This window comes from Sphaerodactylus townsendi, linkage group LG10, assembly GCF_021028975.2.
Source record: "Sphaerodactylus townsendi isolate TG3544 linkage group LG10, MPM_Stown_v2.3, whole genome shotgun sequence".
In the NCBI taxonomy this organism is placed as follows: domain Eukaryota; kingdom Metazoa; phylum Chordata; class Lepidosauria; order Squamata; family Sphaerodactylidae; genus Sphaerodactylus; species Sphaerodactylus townsendi.
Genome location: NC_059434.1, coordinates 5,814,443 through 5,822,652, shown reverse-complemented (window position 1 = coordinate 5,822,652; position 8,210 = coordinate 5,814,443).

The following is an 8,210-nucleotide window of genomic DNA, read 5'->3' as shown; positions in this document are numbered from 1 at the left end:
CTCTCCCACTCCTGAGTTCCTGATAGCGGAGTCAGAAATGATTTATTCCATTTCTGATCTTGCTTTTAAATAAAGATGGAACTAGGTTTTATTTCTGTATAAGTTAGGTAGGGACAAACTGTATTAGGTAGAAAGTAGGAGTTGCAGCTATATTTAAGAACATAAGAACAAGCCAGCTGGATCAGACCAGAGTCCATCTAGTCCAGCTCTCTGCTACTCGCAGTGGCCCACCAGGTGCCTTTGGGAGCTCACATGCAGGATGTGAAAGCAATGGCCTTCTGCGGCTGTTGCTCCCAAGCACCTGGTCTGTTAAGGCATTTGCAATCTCAGATCAAAGAGGATCAAGATTGGTAGCCATAAATCGACTTCTCCTCCATTAATCTGTCCAAGCCCCTTTTAAAGCTATCCAGGTTAGTGGCCATCACCCCCTTTTAAAGCTATCCAGGTTAGTGGCCATCACAACACAGATAAAACAATAATTCATATAATAATAAAACCCAACAAGATAAAACGATATTTACACACACACATACATACATACATACATACATACATACATAGTTTATTTACGGTCATTGACCAGCAAGATCCAAAAGAATTAAAATCATAAAATTTACAGATATTACAAATATACAGATTAAAACAGCTAACAAAATACAGATAATAGACCTCAGGAACTCAGAACATCAGCTCAAGATAATGAGTGGAAGGTCAGTCTAATAATAATTAATAATAAGGATTAGCTGGCAGAGCCAGTAGTGCTCTGTCTGGCCTTCCTGATTTTACTTGATATCCAGGCAAACTTGGCAACAGAATACGTTAGATTTTTATTGGTATCTGATAACAGTATTTTAACCTTTTCTTTTTTAGCTAAAGGAGTGTTTGTCTGGTCAAAGGACAGAAGCATCCAACGTATCTCATCATAGTATGAGCATTCAAATAATATATGTTCCGAGTTTTCAACACCTCCTATTTGACAACTGCAAATTCTGCCCTCAGTTGGTACTTTGTTATAAATCCCGTTGGTATAGTCAGACGAAAGGGCGTTGTAACGGAGTAGGCTGTAGGCTCTTCGATAGTTAATGTTAAACAAAGAAGTAAGATAAGGCATTATTGAAAGTTTATTCAGCATTATTTTACTGAAAATTGGGTGTTTGAGTTTATTCAGGTCGTGTTGCCTCTCGACATCTATGATTCTAAGTTTAACAAGATCCCTAGCTCTATCATAATTCATGCTGGTAATTAGTTGTTGAGAGAGTCCATAATGTGATAGTTTCCAGAAACTGCTCTAAGCCACGGGGAACAATATGTCAGACAAGACAAGTCTTGCAAGACCCTCTGGCAATAGCATAGCCTGAGCCAATATATTATAGAAAGTGTCCATAGTTTTGCTTGTACTGAAATTAGGCCAGTCTCTATACTAATGCAGCTGCTCAAAATGTTGTTTGGGAGCTGTAGGATGGACCTCAAGAATTTTGACTGAGGGCTTGCCAAGATTGCAGAGGGAGCCGGTTATGGTGAGTGGTGTACCATATGATAGTTGCGCCAATGATTTGGCCTTAAATAATTTGATGGCAGCCGGAATATGGTGCCCACCTCTGTTCCAGAAATAATTTCTAATAGCTCCAGAGCTTCTAGACGCATTTGCAACAGCATATTTGATATGAGCCGCTCTAAGTCCTGATGACTGAAATACTAATACCAGATATTTGTAGAGTGGAACCTGCTCCAATTTTTTCCCATTTAATTTCCATATATGGCATTTAGGTCTAGTAGCGCAAACCATCACTTTGGTTTTTTCATAGTTAATTTCTAACTGGTTTTTCTGAGAATAGTCAGCAAGGGTCCTTAGGGCTCTCCTTAGGCCAATGGGGGTTCTAGAGATAAGAGCTAGATCATCCGCATATAAAAGTAAAGAGATACTTTTGTCAACAATTTTGGGGGGATGGAGATCTTGGTTATTGAATAAGGCTACAATATCATTGATGTAAAAATTGAATAAGGAGGGGGCCAAAATACAACCCTGCTTGACCCCTCTGCTACTTTTGATTTCATTTGTTAGATAGCCTTGTGGGTTATATTTTACTTTAATGCTGGTATTCTGATAAAGTGCCCTGATTAGCATTAGTAACCGTTTATCTATATCGGTACTAAGCAATTTGTCCCAAAGTAAATCTCTTGAGATAGAATCAAAGGCGGATTTAAAATCCACAAAGGCAATATAAAGAGAGGTCTGGGGCTTTGATGTGTATTTAGCTATGAGATGGTCCATGATTACACAGTGATTCTGTGTTGAATATCCCTCTCTGAAGCCCCCCTGTTCTTCTGCTAAATGGTTCCCTTGTTCCAGCCAGTCTCTCAGTTTCCAGCATAGATGTTTAGCATATAGCTTGCTGATAGTACTAAGTAGGCTGATGGGCCTATAACTCTCAGGGGTATTCCTATCACCCTTTTTATAGATAGGGACAATTACAGCTATTTCCCAGCCCTTAGGGGTTTTCCCTGATCTATCTATTGAGGTGAACAGTTTTGCCAGGACTGGTACCCACCAATCAGTGTTTCTTTTAATCAGGTCAGGAGGAACAAGGTCAAAACCAGGGGCTTTCCCATAGTGTAACGTGCCAATTAGCTTGCGCACTTCACAGGTGGTGACCTCTGGCCAGCTAGGGAGGTGAGTTGTTGTTTCTATACCATCAGGGCCAGCCAGTTCTAGAGCTGAGTACAGAGCTTTATAGTGAGTTTCCCAAATATCTGGAGGGATTGTAGCAACCGAGGATGGTTTCCGTGAGCAGTTAGATGTCAATTTCCAGAACAGCGCAGTATTCTTAGAGCTCACAGCTAAATTAAGCTGTTCCCAAGCATCTAATATAGCTTGTTTCTTTTTGATTTGTACTGTGGATTTATATTTGTTCTTGGCCTTCCTCATTTCTATGAGGAGCTTGTCAGAGGGGTTAACCTTATAGGCTGTCACCATGGACCTTAACTCGTTTTTTAGGTTCCTACAATCTGTGTCAAACCAAGAATTACTTGCTCTAATGCTGTTCTTCTTCTGATTATTACTATGGGTAGTCAACACCTGTTTTATGTCCTCCATTATTTCCCCAAAAGCCTGTAGCAGGGTGGTACTGTCTATGCTATCAAAGAAAGACTGTAGTTTGATAACAGAAGTACTCGAGTCAAATAGCTCATTAATTTTCTTTTCAAGACTAGAGGACCAACGAATTTGTGGTAAGTTGCCCTCCCTGGCAGCAAATCCCTCATAATGGTTTTCTGTCTGAAATAGTTCGAAGGGGAAACAGCAGGTCAATGTTAGAAGGAAATGGTCACTATCGTAAAACGAAGAGACTTCGAATCTGTCAACCAGCTGCACCATTTCTTTGTTGACAATTAAATAGTCAATAGTGCTCATTCTCCCCCCTGACCAATAGGTGTATTCGGCTGGATAATCTGAATCAACCCTCCCATTAATTATTCTTAAATCTAAGTTATTTGTCATTTGAGCAAGCTTATAGCCAGTGTAATTACATTTCTCATCTTTGAAACGTCTGCTATAGGGGAAAAGGGGGACATCAGCATCAGGTACACAAGATTTATGTTTGGTATAAAGCAATTGGTCATCCAATCCCATTCTTGCGTTAAAGTCCCCTCCCATAATGACCATTGTGTTTGGGTGAGCAATCAGCAGCTCCGCAACATAGTTTTCAAGGCCCATCCAATCCAGGTCAGACTGGGACATATTTTTGGCTGGGGGGATATACACGTTAATAATCAAGAGCTTGAACCTATTATTTTGAAGCACAGCTGCCATTGCCATATTTTCATAGAAAGATATCAATGAGGAATTGCCTTTCAGTTTGGTAGAAATTAGTATGCACAAGCCTCCTTTAGCTCTACCATGAATGGAGGCTTGGGCTGTAAAACTATATTTGTATTTGTATCTGCATGGAACCTCCTTAGCTCAAGGCAGGAATCCACCCCTGCTCCACCTGGGCATGTCCCTTTCATTTGCAAAAACCATGAATGGACGTTTGACAAAAGGGACCCCGGAAGAAGCGCCTCCAGCTGCCTAATCCCAACAGCAGGCTGATAAGGCTGCCGTCGTCATTAGGTTTCGTTTCCTGGCCCCAAGCACCCAAAGGACTCTTTTGTGTTTTTCCCGCCTGTGCCTACGCCATCGCCTCGCCCTGCTTTGGCCGCGAAATTCAAGAAGGGACTGCCCTCTGGACTCTAATTGGTTCCTATGTATTTGTACATGAATGATTGGTTCCCATGTATTTGTGAATGAGTGATTGTAGGTTGTCCTGTACCCTCCCGGATTTCCCGGGCGGGAGACTGTTTATAAAAGTTGCTGTAAAGCTGCTAGGCAGTGCAGTTGCCATGGTGCGGAGGTGCTGCCACGTAGGTCAGCATCTCAATAAACTCATTTTTATTTTTCACTATTCTCGCTGTGTCGGGTCCTGTTTCTGTTCCTCTGCGCTGCTGAGAGCTGGCGGATCTGGGAGGATAAAAGTTACCCAGGCAGCGCGGTAACATTCCCATTGGAGGAGTGTCCAGCCATGATGGGCCGGGTCATAACAGCAGCTTTATTTGTTTGTTTATTTTATTTATACATTAGATTTACAAAGTGCCCTCCTCCAAAGGGCTCAGGGCGGTGAATGACACAGATAAAACAATAAGTCATATAATAATAAAACCCAACAAGATAAAACAATCAATAAATACCATAACTTAAGAGCAATGCTGTATTAAGAACATAAGAACATAAGAACAAGCCAGCTGGATCAGACCAGAGTCCATCTAGTCCAGCTCTCTGCTATTCGCAGTGGCCCACCAGGTGCCTTTGGGAGCTCACGTGCAGGATGTGAAAGCAATGGCCTTCTGCTGCTGCTGCTGCTGCTCCTGAGCACCTGGACTGCTCAGGCATTTGCAATCTCAGATCAAGGAGGATCAAGATTGGTAGCCATAGATCGACTTCTCCTCCATAAATCTGTCTAAGCCCCTTTTAAAGCTATCCAGGTTAGTGGCCATCCCCACCCTCGTGGCAGCATATTAGATGGTGACAAAACTTTGGGCTCACCCATTTGGCCAAAAGTTTAGGTTACCATGATTACTATGCATCTTTTCCCTACACCCTTCCATATATTTCCCTAAGCCTTTTCCTCTCTACTTCCATAGTTCTAAAACAGTGGTACTTGCTCCATAGCTCAGGGAAAGTCACATTTGCAAAACCGATCTACGAAAACAGCCACTGTTGTGATGGTTACCAAGGGATGGAGACCCACCCACCTTTCTGGCATTGGAGCCCTATGGTTCTCTGGCAGTTGGTCAGTTGAGAGGCCGTAGGTGGAGCAGTGGTGGAGAGTCGTTTGTTTATTGGTTTATTCTTTGTTGGTTGAGTCGTTTGTTCATAGTGTTAGTTCTTTAGATGATAGTTCTTTGTTTTTTCATAGTTATAGTAGGTTAGTTGTGCTTTTTCGTAGTTCATCATTTTAGTAGTTGGGTTTGTTGTTTAAATAGTTTAGTTCATAGGTTAGATTTCTACTTATTTCATAGTGTTACCAGTTATTCCATTGAGTTCATTTAGTAGTCATTTCATTTCATTCGTTCACTCATTTCATAGTTTATGTTTATGTTCTTTTTAATTCAGTTATAGTATTTGAGAACTTTTTATTAATATACTTAGGTACAAGAATGGGTGCAAGGATGGGGAATGGGGAAACAAACAAGAATGGGTGCAAGAATGGGCAAGGGGAAACAATTTTAATCGCCATCTGAATTTTTATAATTTATATATGGTTTTAACTGGGATGAATGTGACATGGATTTTAACTGTTTTTATATAATTGATGGACACCACCCTGAGCCCCTTCGGGGAAGGGCGGTATAGAAGTTTAATAAAATAAAATAAATAAATAGGTGGAGTGTTTTGATCAGTTTTTTTACAAGTTTGTTGTTGTTTTTTAGTTTAGATAGATTTGTTGAGTAGTTTAGGGTTTTTTTTATAGTAGTCTAGTTAGTGTAGTGTAGGTTCAGAGCCACCATGGCGAGGACCAGGCAGCGCCTGATGCTGTAAGTGGGGTTTCCTCCCATTTTCTCCTCCCTGCTCTCTGGGGTGGTGGTGGATGTGTGTGTGTGGGGGGGGGGTGTCCCTTCTTCACTCTCCCCAGCCAGGGAGGGAGCTCAGCAATCAGCCCCTCATATCCAAGCAGGGCGGCCCAAGCCACTCCTAGCTCTTTTAGGCAGGGGAGGGAAGAAGCCCCTGAGATGCGGGTCCCCAAGGAGGCCACGCTGCCCTCAGGCCGGCCGTGGAAGGTGGCTCAGGCTGGCTGCTTCCTTCCAAAGCTCCCCTTCATGCCTGACATTGGCATTTGGAAACCTGAACGGCTTTGGGGCCATTTTCAGTGCCCGAGAAGCAGAAGAGGCTCCGCTGCTGAGGCAGAAAGCTGAAGGATCAAAGCCCTTCTCAGGCACAACGTCCCCTTTGGCGTGCCATTCTCACCCAGAGGAGCAGGGCCGTCCTGGCAGAGCTGTTGTTAGGCTGAATGGGAGGAGGAGGAAGAAGAAGAAGAGTTTGGATTTATATCCCCCCTTCCTCTCCTGCAGGAGACTCAAAGGGGCTTACAATCTCCTTGCCCTTCCCCCCTCACAACAAGCACCCTGTGAGGTGGGTGGGCTGAGAGAGCTCCGAGAAGCTGTGACTAGCCCAAGGTCACCCAGCTGGCGTGTGTGGGAGTGCACAGGCTAATCTGAATCCCCCAGATAAGCCTCCACAGCTCAGGCGGCAGAGCTGGGAATCAAGCCCGGTTCCTCCAGATTAGATACACGAGCTCTTAACCCCCTACGCCACTGCTGCTCCTTGGCTCAGGGAAAGTCACATTTGCAAAGGGAAGCCCTTTAGGACCTCAGAGACCCAGGCTCCAATCCTCCACTACCCTGCAAGCTCATGGGGTGACCTTGGGCCAGGCACACCTTCTCAGCCTAACCTACCTCACAGGGTTGTTGTGACGATATAATGGAGGCGGTTGGAATGGTGCCAGCCAGTTCAGGTCCCAAAGGGGGAGAAAGGTGGGGTGTCATTTAGATGAGGGAATCGTTCTCACTCTGAACTCCCACAGGAAGAGCAAAAGGGGGGAAAGGGCCCCAGCCGGAGTCCGCCAGAGCTGCTGTGAGATAGACGGGGGCTGGGGAGAGGTCAGACCAGCTGGACCAGAAAGCAGGCGGCCTCTTTTCCAGTCCAGGAGACGGGGGAACTGGCCCCCCTGGGCAGAGAGAAATCCCAAAGACAACCCTCTAGGCCCCCCCCCCCAGATGCTCATACAGAGCACGACCTAATTGCTGCAAATCCCAGTCCTTTTCAGGGGCTCCAGCTCACAGCGGGGTCCCAGGAGCTGGAGGGCTGCTGCCAGACCCTCTTCCTCACTTCTCTCCCTGGGCTGCAAGCCTACGGTCCCATACTTCAGGCAGAGAGCCCAAGTTCTCCCTCTGAATGTTGAGGAGGCCGTGCGGGAGGCGGCGGCAGGTGAGCAGATGCTGCAGCCCCCCAGGAAGGCTCCGGGGACCAGGCGGAGGGGAGGTGTCGGCCTCCGTTATCCTGCAGAGCTCGCTTGCTGGGCCCTCCGCTGTCCAGAACCAGCCCTCTCGAGCCCCTTCTGGCTCTCCTCCTCTTTCCACATCTCTCCTTCTTCCTCCTCCCCAGTTCCAGTGTCAGCAGGCCCTGCTGATATCAGGCAGGATTCTGATCAGTCAACATGAAGCACAGGGGCAGCCAGGTAAAGCCCCCTCCCCAGCTGGTTCCTCCCAAAGGCCCAAGGCCAGGGTCGTTCCCTTTAGCAGGGATTCCCTCCCCTGGGTGGGGTTGTGCCACCTTCAAGGGGGGCAGAGGGCTCCACCTTCCCAGGAAGGGGCACTCCAGTGCCAGGCAGGGCCTCTCTGCCAAGTCCAGGTCTCCCCCTCCTCCCTGGGCTTTTGCCACTCTGCCTCCCTCTGAGGGCAACGAGGATGATTGAGGGACTGGAGCACCTTCCCTATGAGGAGAGGCTGCAGCGTTTGGGACTCTTTCGTTTGGAGAGGAGGCGGCTGAGGGGGGATATGATTGGAGTCTATAAAATTATGCATGGGGTAGAAAATGTGGACAGAGAGAAATTTTTCTCTCTTTCTCACAATACTAGAATCAGGGGGCATTCATTGAAAATGCTGGGGGGAAGAATTAG